This window comes from Carcharodon carcharias, chromosome 16 (assembly GCF_017639515.1).
Source record: "Carcharodon carcharias isolate sCarCar2 chromosome 16, sCarCar2.pri, whole genome shotgun sequence".
Classification (NCBI taxonomy): domain Eukaryota; kingdom Metazoa; phylum Chordata; class Chondrichthyes; order Lamniformes; family Lamnidae; genus Carcharodon; species Carcharodon carcharias.
The window spans coordinates 84,948,580-84,962,018 of NC_054482.1; positions in this window are offsets into that span (position 1 = coordinate 84,948,580).

Sequence of the window (13,439 nt, forward strand, 5' to 3'; positions counted from 1 at the left end):
TAGAGAGTTTACATACAAAAGCGAAACACTGCGGATGCTGGAAATCTGAAATTAAAAACAAAAGGCCCTGGAAATACTCAGCAGGTCAGGCAGCATCTACGAAAAGCTCCCATCCCCCATTGGTATTAATCCAGAGATGGACAGAATGAAGTTTTTAAGTAGGCATTAATTGCCCATTTAAGGGCCTCAACTGGCGGCAGCGTGGGAAGGTCATCCACAGGCCTCCTGCCACAGACTTAATCGGGGTGCAAGTGGGAAGGTGGCAGGGTCCCCACCCCCCACCTCACTAAATGCTCCCCACCGCTGCCAAATCCACCACGGGGAAGGCATTAAATTTCACCCCTGGTGTTTATGGAGCTGTCACTTATTTCCTGTACCTTCGCCTTAAACATGGTCCTTCATTAGTTCATCTCTTGCCAGCCACACCCACTATTACACACCAACACCCCACTCCAACTCTCTCCATCCTATTCTAATTTCTGTTATAGGAATATTGACATAACTTTCCCAGAGGTCTAAGGCTCTTTATGTTGAAACCATGTCATCAGCTTACTGCCTGCTGGTTCTGCTTGAAGAACAGTCCAGCTTTAAATGTTGCAGGAGTGTCTTTGCTAGTGTTTCCTCCTTCCCTGGTAATGATATTTCTGGTCTCCAGATGTAACCAGCCAATTGTTCGCAGCTGTTTGTCCTGCCCATCAAAATTCTAATTAGTCAACCACCCTAGGATTTCTGATAAAGTCAGCTTGAGACTGTTAGATAGGTAAAAGCAGGGTGACTATCCAACACAGATCTTACAGGACTATACTGTGTCCCAGGTTGTTTGCTGCCAGGACGGCTTTTGTCCTGAATTTCAGATCTGTGATCCTCGTATATGTGCAGTATGCTCCTGTGCTCTGGGTTAGTGTCCTGCTCTCAGAGTCTGTACTGCACCCAACCCCACATGGGTGTCCCTTATTTCTTCCACCATTTCCAGAAACTCTGGGTGAAAGTGCTGCCCTGCTGGCCTTATGACAGCAGTGGACCTCGGAATTTCAGAGACTTGCTGTCCCACAGTTCAAGATTCCTCACAGTTAGTTGACACTGAAAACCGCTGCCTTTCACTCTTGAGTTGGAGCACTCACTGCAGCTGAGAGAACTGCCCTGCACTGCTGTTGGTGGAGCTCTCCCTGTGCAGTGAACATTTCTGAATGTTTTTTTCCCCCTATACATGTAGGAACTCCAGTGGTATATGGAAGCCCTTCTCCTTCTTCCTGTCCCCCATTGCCATGTTACCTCTCAAACCCAGAGGCAGTGGTGATCTGTTTTGAGCTCCCATCACAATGCAACTCCACAATCAGTCACATTTGGGGTTAGGTTATTCACACCAGATACTCTAAAGAATTTGACACCTGGGAGATCTGAGAAATGAAATGGCAGTAGGTAACCCTAATTGTTTGTACAAGTATCAGTGCAGTACTTTGCTGAATTAACAAATTAAATCAATTGTGAAGAGAAAATTTTTACCTTCCCCATATATAATCTTTTGAACTATATGAATGGAATCATCCAGGAGCCCACCAGTCAATGCTAATGGCTTCCCTTCTTTGAAAAGCCCAAAACTATTTCCCAGTGACAATTCAGCTAAAAGCTTTTAAAAATACTCAGAATTGAACAAAATCACTATATTCTTGCACCCTGCACCTACTTTTTAAAAACTTATCTTGTTCTGAATGTAACTTAATAGGAAGAGCGTCCCCGCTTTAGAATAAGAGGAATTGCTTAAATTTCTCCCTATTTGGATTATTTATATAATAAATATATAGCTGGGTGAAGTGATTGTGACACAAGCCAATCTCTGCCTGACTTCTGTGACTTTAGCACTTTGTGCTAAATCCATGACAAAATGTGAATCTCCTTTTCAGTTACCTCTTAAACTTTGTATTTCTCAAATCAAGCATCACTTCTTTCAGATCTGGCAGCATCTGTGGATAGAGAAACAGAGTTAATGTTTTGAGTCCAATATGGCTCTTCTTCAGAACCCAAAGTTCCGAAGACAAGTCATATTGGACTCGTAACATTAACTCTTTTTCTCTCTCCACAGATGCTGCCAGACTTGCTGAGTTCACCCAGCACTTTGGTTTTCTTTCAGATCTCCAGCATTTGCAGGTTTTTGTGTTTATCATTTCTTTTAGGTATGGCTGGGGTGATGGGAAAAGACAACACAAGGCATCATTATAACAGTTATGATTCAGAAACTCCCTAAATTCTTTTCTCCTCGTCCTCAGCACAAATGCCTGCTTTAGCCGCTAGGACTTTGTACTCCATGAACTGAAGATTGTATTTCGATGCAAAAATACTTGATTACGTAGCAAGCTCAATAAACTCCTTGTACTGTTCATAAGCTCACTGGACGTAATACAAGATGCATCACCCTCTCCAGAGCTCTTTGATAAAGGGGCCTATGAATATTCTGTAAGGCTATTTATCTCGAGCTATAAATTACAAATGTAATTTAGTAAGGACTTAAATTAAACAATTGTAAGTAAACACAGCAGATTTCACTAGATTGCTCAATTTTGGTTACTTCACAGAAAATGTTGTAAACCAATGCAATTTTCTTAAAATCCTTGTGGCTTTCTGCATGACTGCTTAACTTGGACCAGTGCTCACAGTGTGATTTGTAATGGTGAAATTGGGTGTTCCCGCTACCTGCAGCCTGACAAAGCAGAAATTCATTTAGGAGCCCATTTATGTACAACAATTATATCCGCAGTCTGCTTTGAAATATGGAATAAGACAAAGTAGTATCAAAAGGTATCTTTTGTAATTAAATATAGTTAAAAAGTGCATTAGGATTCAATGCATCAGGCTGGTTTTCCAAAAGCCTGTCTCCAGTCATAACACCTTCTTCTTGGGCCAAAGTCAAACTGTGAGCACCTTGATTGCAGAGTGAATAATTGCAACCTTCTTTTCTCAGCCAAACAATCAATATTAATTAATTCTGCCTCTAATGTGCATATGGCATCTATAATATACACTTAGCAATCTACCTTGACAGAATTGATCAATCTGACCTTTCAGGTGGCAGTTGAATACTAGCCAGTGATGTGGATTCCTTCTGATTCTGACTAATGGAGAGCTATGAGAATTTCTCCTAGAATACATTTCAAAGAACTAAATTAAAGCTACTCCAACGAATACTGCTATAAGATCCCATGAAGAAACATTAAAACATACTGGTAGCATCTGAGGCTTTATGATCAAGGCATTTGACAAGGTCCCACATGGCAGATTGGCCGGAAAGTAAAGCCCATGGGATTCAGGGTAATGTGGCAAACTGGATAAAAGGTATATTTCAACCCTTCCTGGGATTCACCTAGTTCTGTCGAAGGGTCATGAGGACTCGAAATGTCAACTCTTTTCTTCTCCGCTGATGCTGCCAGACCTGCTGAGTTTTGCCAGGTAATTCTGTTTTTGTTTTGGATAAAAGGTTGGCTTTGTAACGGGAAACAAAGGGTAATAGTCGATGGATGCCTTTGCGAATGGAAAGTTGTCTCAAGTGATGTTCCACAGGTCTCGGTGTTGGGACCCTTGCTGTTTGTGTCATATATTAATGATTTGGACATGAACGTGGGGGGCACAATTGGGAAATTTGCAGATGACACAAAGATTGGCCGAGTAGTGGATAGTGTAGAGGATAGCCATAATCTCCAAAACGATATCGATGGGTTGGTGGAGTGGCGGTAAAGTGGCAGATGGATTTTAACATAGAGAGGTGTGAGGTCATACATTTAGGGAGGTCAAACAATTACAGGGATTACAAAATAAATGGGAATATACTAAGAGGGGTAGATGAAGTGAGAGATCTTGGCATGCAATTACACAGGTTCCTGAAGACAGCAGTTCAAGTAGACAAGGTTGTAAAGAAGACATATGGAATGCTCTCCTTCACTGGCAGAGGTATAGAAAAAAAAGAAAGGATATATTGTTGGAATTGTATAAAACACTGGTGAGGCCACAACTGGAGTATTGTGTGCAGTTCTGGTCACCACATTACAGGAAGGATGTAATAGCTCTGGAGAGAGTGCAGGGGAGGTTTACAAGAATGTTGCCAGAATTAGAAAAGTGTAGCTACGAGGAGAGATTGGATAGATTGGGGTTATTTTCCTTAGGACAAAGAAGGCTGAGAGGTGACTTGATTGAGGTGTACAAAATTATGAGGGGAATAGATAGAGTGGACAGGACAAAATTGTTTCCCTTGATGGAGAATTCTAGAACCAAGGGACATAGATTCAAGATAAGTGGCAGAAGGTGTAGGGGGTACATGAGGAAGAACTTTTTTACGCAGAGGGTAGTGGGTGTCTGGAATTCGCTGCCCAAGTTGGTGGTAGAGGCAGAAACTTTAAACGCTTTTAAAAAGTACCGGGATCTGCACCTAAGGTGCTATAAGTTGCAGGGCTATGGGCCGGGTGCAAGAAGGTGGGATTAGAAAGGGCACCTGGGTGTCCTTGGGCTGGCATGGACAAGATGGGCCGGATGGCCTCCTTCTGTGCTGTAACTTTTCTATGGTTCTATGGTTCTATGATCAGACCTAAGTCCAACTAGGCATTAATGTGTAAGAAATGTACCTACCCAAAGTGCAATGCCTTGATCCCATTTGTATTTCCAGGGCCAGCATTATTTAAACATGATAGACAAGTTGCTGGGGTGGAAAATAATTGGGAACTCAGGTACTGCAGAATATAACGGCTTGCAACAGCTTAGGTGTCAGGCATGCTGGTGTTGGAATACTTGGGAAGGAGCAAGCTTTTGTGCCAAAAATATGTCTTCAAGATTTGGAGCAGGCCAGAGAATGGTCTTGTTCTATGATGGGACCATAAAAATTTCTGCTCAAATAGATGAAGCATAAGTGAGACACCCTATTGGCATTAGGTACAATGTATTCCCAAGAAGAATAGCCCAAGGGGAACAGGAGGAGGTGGCCAGTAGTGTCAATGTCTTCCCTCTAACACTGTGTAAGAGAAAGCTGCACATGAGTTCCCAATTATTTTCCACCCCAGCAGCTTGTCTATCATGTTTAAATTATGCTGGCCCTGGAAATACAAATGGGATCAAGGCATTGCACTTTGGGCAGGTACATTTCTTACACATTAATGCCTAGTTGGACTTAGGTCTGATCATAGAACCATAGAACCATAGAAAAGTTACAGCACAGAAGGAAGCCATTCGGCCCATCTTGTCCATGCCAGCCCAAGGACACCCAGGTGCCCTTTCTAATTCTAACTCATGTACTGCAGAATACTGCACCTGGCCTTACCAGGTGAGCCCTTCTCATATTGCCATAAAGTACTTTCAAATTTTATCATGAATTCCCTTGAAGGAGTGGAGTTTCTCACACTTCACTTTGGAAATGATCCTTCACTCACGTTTTTACAAGTATTCAGCTCAAAAGAATCCTTCTTTCTCATTTAGTTCAATGTTAAATATTTATGCCATCGCATCCACTATTCTAAACTATAGGAGTTTGCAACAGGGAAGGAGGACATTCAGCACTCACTGCTAGACCAATTAAACTAAGGTTAGCAGTCCCATAGCTTGGTACATCCCTTAAAAGATGCAATGGTTGCTGTCTCAAATACTGCCAAGGCAAAGAATTCCATAGGGAAGAGATCTGGTGTTACAGACCTCTACTTACCTTTTTGGTCAGTGTTCTATCTTACACCTGAGCATAACTTTTTGAACATCATACACTAGTGTCTCTTAAATTTTAAACTCTGAACTGTCACAGAACATCTCTCACAGATACATCAATCTGCTATGCTGGAATCGGAGCAAGGGAATTTTTGTATCAGTATTATGCTGTATTTTGTTTTTCATTGTCATTGCATTCTATGCTATGAGTTCTGTAATAAGTCATAGACATGGGGAGAAAGCTCTTTAATTTGTTGATTCACTCCACTGACAAATTTGACAATGACAACACAAGTGGGAAATTTCAATTTGATTTAGGTAATATGATGTCTGATATTATAAGAGCCATGGTTGTTTCAATGACACCAAACACAGAATACGTCTACAAATATCATCCCATTAAACTAACTAATCAAGTATAACCAAGTTTAAAGGGGAACTGCCATCACCAGAATTTGTTTAGTAAATATTTTTTTTATTTGTTTGCAAATGCACAATGCAACAAAATAAGATTAACCAGTACCATCTAAAAACAGATTGGCTGGTCAGTTATCTCATGGCTATTTGAGGGATATTCTTGGTTTAGAATTAGCTTCAGAACTCACGCATTTCAAAAACTAATTTATTGCATGAAGTACTTTGAAATGTTTTGACATGTAGGTATTATATAAATACTGAAATTATATTTTGCATTACTGCATAAAATACTAATAATTTGGAATACTCACCCAGATGTAGCTCAGAATGTTACATTGGTGTGGTTTTTGTAAGGTTGCAAGAATATTTGCTCTGCATCTATCTCTTTGACACCTGCAAAAGGTGCTGCATTTCCCTCACATCCTTCACATAGATAAGCATAAATTACCTGATTTTGCAATGACAGATTTTTGTTATTGTTTGAAGGGGTACTTGTGATTATCTTCTGGTCATTTTAGTTTCATTTTGAACTCCTTAGCCATCTGTTTTTGACTGATGCTCACCCTAGTTACTGTAATTGTGACATTCCTACAGTGCCTGTTAAACACACTTACCTGTCAGCTATTTTTGCAGTATTCAGCTGGAGTACACTCAGGTCAAACTGTCTTTGCCTTCCTTTCTCACAGCCACTAAATGAATATGTTCTTTGTTTAAGGTATAATTACTAATCACGTAGCCATTGGGAAGAAAATAACATAATTATCTCCACTGTGGTAGCTCTAATCACCACCAACTGAGGCTACAGAACTGAACAGCTTTAATAATTATCCTTCAGTGCCACTGGCCGCTTCTCAAAGTCTCAAATAAGAGACATGATGAACATAAACTGGAAGCTCATCATCACCTTCACAGTACGAAAATGGCTTTGAGAGTGCTTTAAAGCCCAAAGAGACAAAATGAGGTTAACCTGTGGTAGATAATGGGTAATTGATATTCTGTAGATTTAAACCAGAGTACAGAGATCAAAAAAATTGTATGCTGGATTTCAAAATACCTGCAGATTTTTTCTTCTGTGCCTTTGATTTTTTTTTCTTTTATTCCTTTCTCTTTTCAATTTGAGAGTCAACTTCTGTTTATTTTCCCATCCCCATGATGGATTACTGGCCTCCCTCTGATATCTCCCCATAGCAACACAGCTGAGATTGGGGATTCTTCAGAATGATAAAAGAGCCTATATCCCACCACCCTGACACAGCACATTGCTGTTCCACCATGTTGTGCCTCAATGCCACTTTATCTCTGAAGAAGAGTCATACGGACTCGAAACATTAACTGTGTCTTTCTTTCCACAGATGCTGTCAGACCTGTTGAGTTTTTCCAGCACTTTTTGTTTTTGTTTCAGATTTCCAGCATCTGCAGTATTTTGCCTTTAGCCACTTTACCTTTCTTTATTCTGTATGTGCCTGAGAGCACCCAAAAGAAATGAAAGTTAACAGTGTCTGAGAGAAGTGAAACAAAATGGGATATCCTGATAGAAGTGAAATGCAAAGGTGATCACTTGAGAAAAATACTATTGTAATGGAAGCTATGGAATACTTTGCAGTGGATGAGAAAGCTGAATAATAGATGGAGGAGAAGGATGCAAAAATTGTCTATAAGTTTAAAGAAACAGTTACAGCCTTAAAGAAAAGGTTACAAGAATTTACACAGGTAGACAAAATTAAGAGAATTATCAAAGACACATGGATAATTTCAGATGCAGTAGTGAGTCATTGTAATTCATTGAAATGTATTGGTTAGTGCTAGTTCAAGAATAAATCATTGGGAATCAAAGTGGGAAGACTGGAACAACCAGGTACAGGATTTACAAGATGAAAAGGAGAGAGGTGCTTGGAAGAGAGGAGCATAGGAAAATTGGAAAAAAAATCAAGAGATTCCAGTTGTCCATAAATGCTTTTAACACAACTGTGTCACAAGGCTTACAAAGTTGATGGGGATCATTTGGTCTATGATGACACTGACCAATAGTGCCTATGAGCCTTTGCCCCCCCCCCCCCCCCCCCCCCCACCCACCCCCACCCACCAACTAGTAGACTACAATGAGTAGGATCAGATGTTACTGTCCTCAGGCAGTGACAGTGAGCCTGCTTCCTTAAGGTTCCTCCCAATGTGAAGGAGCTCCAGGCATATCATCCCCAAGTCACTGGAACATAACACCTGTCAGAAGCTAAATCAAGCTACCCTGAATTAAGAGTCACTTCAAGCTTTTATGGTCCAGGGAAATAATCCCATCTAACCATTTCTAAACCTCATTTCACTCAGTAAACACCTCATAGGAGTGGTGGATTTGGAGTATGAACAAGTAAGTCAGGTGCAGGAAAGGAAGTTGGTGTGTTAAGTAGCAGTTGTAACTAGGGCAAATGATTTCCTAGTGAATATTGGTGTTTATATTAATGTGTATATTCATTTTTGTGTTGCCATCAAATTTTGAGTATTGGATTATATATGGGAAATGGGGGCTTCTGTCATATGAAGAAACTTGGCAGAAGACTTGGGCATGAATACAGGACTTTGTGAGGCAGGTCTGAAGTGACTTTATTTTCGTGATTCAACTGTTATTTGTTGAAATCCATTATGCTCTCCTTGCTCTGATAGCTAACCACTATCACTGTTTCTCTCTTGAGTTCAAATTCCTGTCTTACCTAGACACCCACCTTTAGATAAAGCTACAGAATTTTGGATGAATCAAAATAAAACCCTACTTAGTGACTTGAGTGACGCTGGTGACTGTGTGCCATGTTTAAGGAAGAGACCCGTTAAAATGATGCCTGAATCCCAGAGCCTCTAATCTGGCCTCATTTGGCCTGCCCTTCAAAGCTAATAGGGAAATCTAAATCTAAAGCGTTATTTTATAACAAAAGAATCTACTCCAATGGATTCTCTTCCAGCCCCCAAAACCGGTCCCATCATTTACCTCTGGAGTTCCTTAAGATTATGCTTGCCCTTCCTATTGTGTACTTGCCCCTCAGTGACAACATCCAAAGACACAACAGCTGTGAAATTGAACAGGCCCAAGCATGGCTGGGGTATCACAATACTATACATAAATAATCCTGCTGTTTTGGATGCAGGCAGCACACAAACTTTGATTTGCATGAAAGCTGCATCCAGTCAGCACTAAACACTGTGCTGAGTGACTGGACTCCTCAGCAGAGTCTCCATGATTAAGCACCACTTAAAGCTATAGCCTACAGTTCTAAAAACTAGCCTGCACCTCTTAAAGGGGAGGTGCATTGTGGCTGGAGAAGGTGCTGGAGCAAATTCAAGGAGAGGGTGTGAGTAAGAACACTTAATTATGGAGCAACAGGGCAGAGAACGAATTCTGAGGCTCTCTAATGCTGCGCTGAGGCCTTGGTGGAGGAGGTGGACAGAAGGAAAGAGGTCCTCTATCAGTTGGGGGCCTGGAGGCCCTCCAAAGAACCTTTGTGAAAGCAGTAAGACCAGATAGTTGTGAAGGTCAATGACAGGCATCTAGTCCTAAAGATCTGGATGCAGTGTTGCAAGGTGTTCAATGGCCTCATACAAGTGAAGTCATCTTCAAATGCCATATCCCACCAACTGCACCAACTAGCCTTAAATACTGCTCAATGCACCACACCCAACAACTGACAATCTCTATCAAGCACAGCTTATTTTTTTATTCATTCATGGGAAGTGAGCATCACTGGTCAGGCCAGCATTTATTGCCTATCCCAAATTGCCCTTGCTCAGAGGGCATTTAAGAGTCAACCACATTGCTGTGGGTCTGGATAGCAGATCTCCTGCCCTAAAGGACATTTGTGAAGCAGACGGGTTTTTACAACAATCGACAATGGTTTCATGGTCATCATTAGACTTTTAATCCCTGCTTTTTATTGAATTCAAATTCCAGGATTTGAACCCTGGTCCCCAGAGCATTACCCTGGGTGTCTGGATTGCTAGTGCAGTGACAATACCACTATGCCATTGCTCCCCCAATTTACATAGACATCCATAGCTTCACCTCACTCTCAGCAATGTTTCAAGCCTCACCCACATCTCATAGCTTGCACATTTTGCCAGCTATTCAACCATGACAGCCACATCACCCAAACAATTGCACCACATTCACTGACACACTTCCTCCAGTTGTATATCACCTTGTTCTGCAAGAGAGAAGTAAGTGTGTCAATGAATACCATGTGTTCTATTTTGGTGATATGTCTGTTGTGATTGAATAGCTGGCAGTGTATACAAACTGTGAGATGTGGGTATGAAGTGCAAAGGAGAGATGGAGCATATGAATATCTGATATGAATCCTGATTGATCAAGATTGTTGGTAGGTAAGTGATGGGGATGTTGTGAACTGAGCAGTGTGTGAGTGCAGTTGGTAGAATATCACTGAGATAAAAACAAAAAAACTGCGGATGCTGGAAATCCAAAACAAAAACAGAATTACCTGGAAAAACTCAGCAGGTCTGGCAGCATCGGCAGAGAAGAAAAGAGTTGACGTGGTAGAATATCACATTTGAAGATGCATACAATGATCGTGACCATTTGTGTAAGATCATTGAACTTCTTGTGACACTACGGCCTGTTCCTTGTGGCTTAACTTAAGGCATTGATCTCCATGGCTTTCTATCCTGCTGCCTTTTGAGCCTCCTAGCCCTCTGCAGATACATGAAATCTCTCCACTTTCCATCCCCTCCCTCAGGGCCTCCAGTGCGGCTTCCAAAAGCTTTGAATACTCTCCCATGTTGTGCCACTACTGTACGATGCTTGCCAGGTCAAATTCACTTCCTGCACTTTTGCCAGTACCAGCTCCAGCCACAATGCACCTCCCCTTTAAGAGGTGCAGGCTAGCTTTAAGGAATGCAAGCTAGCTTAAAGTGGTGCTCGCCATTCACAATATTGGTCCCTGCTGATTTATACAGCCAATGAACAGCGCACTTAGCTGTTGGACACTGAAATCATTGAAATGAGTAAGTAGCATGAAACTAGCCTGCTGCCTATATTGCAATCAACAGCTAAAAGATAATCGTGCATCCTGATCCCCATGCTCGTTTATGGAGGCTATCAAATTTAGATCCCTTTGTCTTTCTACGGTCTGAGTGGAAAATTTATGTCATTTTGGTGACAATGTATGGCTGTCTAGCCTGTTACCATAGCAATGGAACAAAGTCAGCAAACTACTATTAAAGATACTGGCAGGAATGTGAGTCCACTGTGGTAAGGTAACAACAATGCTTGAGGAGTTTTGAAAGCACTATCTTCATATAAAAGTTCTACGTCAAAATGGTGATTTTAAAACTAGTAACAATTCTAGGAAATTGCAAAAATCACAAACTTAATTCAAATTTTTGGTGGTCCAACTGAAACTCTTGATAGCATGGTACCTTGAAGAGTCTATTCGTAAAATACATCCGATGTTAAATGCAATGAGCCTGAGAAGATTCCTCCTTCTTTCTTTAATTCAAAGCATGTACTGATCACATGCAGAGGGGGAAATTACTTGCTCTCAACATATTGAATGAAACACATATCTTGTAGTTCTTTAAAAGGTGAGAGCTGTTTCCATGAGTTAAAACTTGCACATGTCTCTTTGTCTTTATTTTCAAAGTTTTGTACTCTGTGGACCACAAACATTGCCTACAGTCTGAATAATTGACCATTTTGGAAAGTCATATACCCTCCAGCTATCTGCAGGGAGAACTTGAGCCAGAAACGATGTGCTACCTTTGAGTTTAAATGCTGGAAGCACAAGGGAAAATGAAGGGAAAATAAATTTGCCCACAGGCAAGATTTTGGAGGATGAACTTAAAATGAATAAGTTTGGTTGATAGAATAGGAAGAGTGAATTCCCTTAAAAAAAGCCCTGCAGATCACATAATGCAATAACCTGGAACAGAAAATTGTACTTTTTGAAGTTTAATCAGTGAAATGCTTTTGAAATCTTAATGGAACTCTGCAAATCCTCAATGTTCAGACCTCAATCAGTGCTAGAAGCAGATAGCTAGACTGTTTTATATATAAAGAGTAATAGATACTTGGAGTGATTATGAAGTTGTACCCTAATTGGGGAGTTCATATGAAGGAAAGGTAGTTCTGGAACTAGGCTGAGTGGTTTTTACCTGACATCTGAACTTCTCAATTAAATAACTGCCTTGTAATCTTTTCAAATTTCTTTGCTGCATTTCCACATTTGGTAAAATACATGTTTCAAAAGATCATAAGAAATAGGAGCAGGAGTAGATCATTCAGCCCATTAAGCCTGCTTGGCCATTCAATAAACTCATGACTGATCTGATTGTGGCCTTAACTCCACTTTCCTTTCTGCCCTCATAACCCTTAACTCCATTGTTGATCAAAAATCTGTCTAACTCAGCCTTGAATATAATCAGTGACACAGCCTTAGTGGAAGAGAATTGCAAAGACTTAATGACCCTCAGAGAAGAAACTCCTCCTCATCTCCGTCTTAAATGGGAGACCTCTTATTTTTAAACTAGTTCTGTATTCCCCCATGAGAGGGAACACCCTCCCAGTATCACCCCTGTCAAGTCCTCTCAGAATCTTATATATTTCAATGAGATCATGTCTCATTCTTCTAAACTCCAACAAGCATAGGCCCAGTCTACTCAATCTTTCCTCATAAGACAAACCCTCATCCCAGGAATCAGCCCAGTGAACCTTATCTGAACTGCTTCCAATGCATGTATATCCTTCCTTAAATAAGGAAGCTAAAACTGTACTTCAGAGGTGCAGTCTCATCAATACCTGAAACAGCTGTAACATGACTTCACTACTTTTATACTCCATTCCTCTTGCAATAAAGGCCAGTAATCTATTTTCCTTCCTAATTACTTGCCATATCTGCAAGCTAACTTTTTACGATTCATGTACAAGGACACCCAGATCCCTCTGTACTGCAGCATGCTACATTCCCTCTCCGTTGGAGTAATATTCTGCTTTCTATTCTTCCTGCCAAAGTAGAAGACCTCAGATTTTCCCACAGAATCACATAATTTTAACGGCACAGAGGAGGCCATTCAATCCATCGTGTCTGCACCAGCTCTCCAAATGAGCATTATGACCTAGTGCCATTGCCCTGCCTTTTCCCCATACCCCTGCACGTTGTTTCTATTCAAATAATCATCTAATATCCTCTGAATGCCTTGTGATTGAACCTGCCTACACCACATTTCTAGGCAGTGCATTCCAGACCTGAACCATTCGTTGTGTGACAAAACTTTTCCTCACGTCACACTTGCTTCTTTTGCAAATCACTTTAAATCTGTGCCTTCTCATTCTTGATCCTTTTATGAGTGGGAACAGC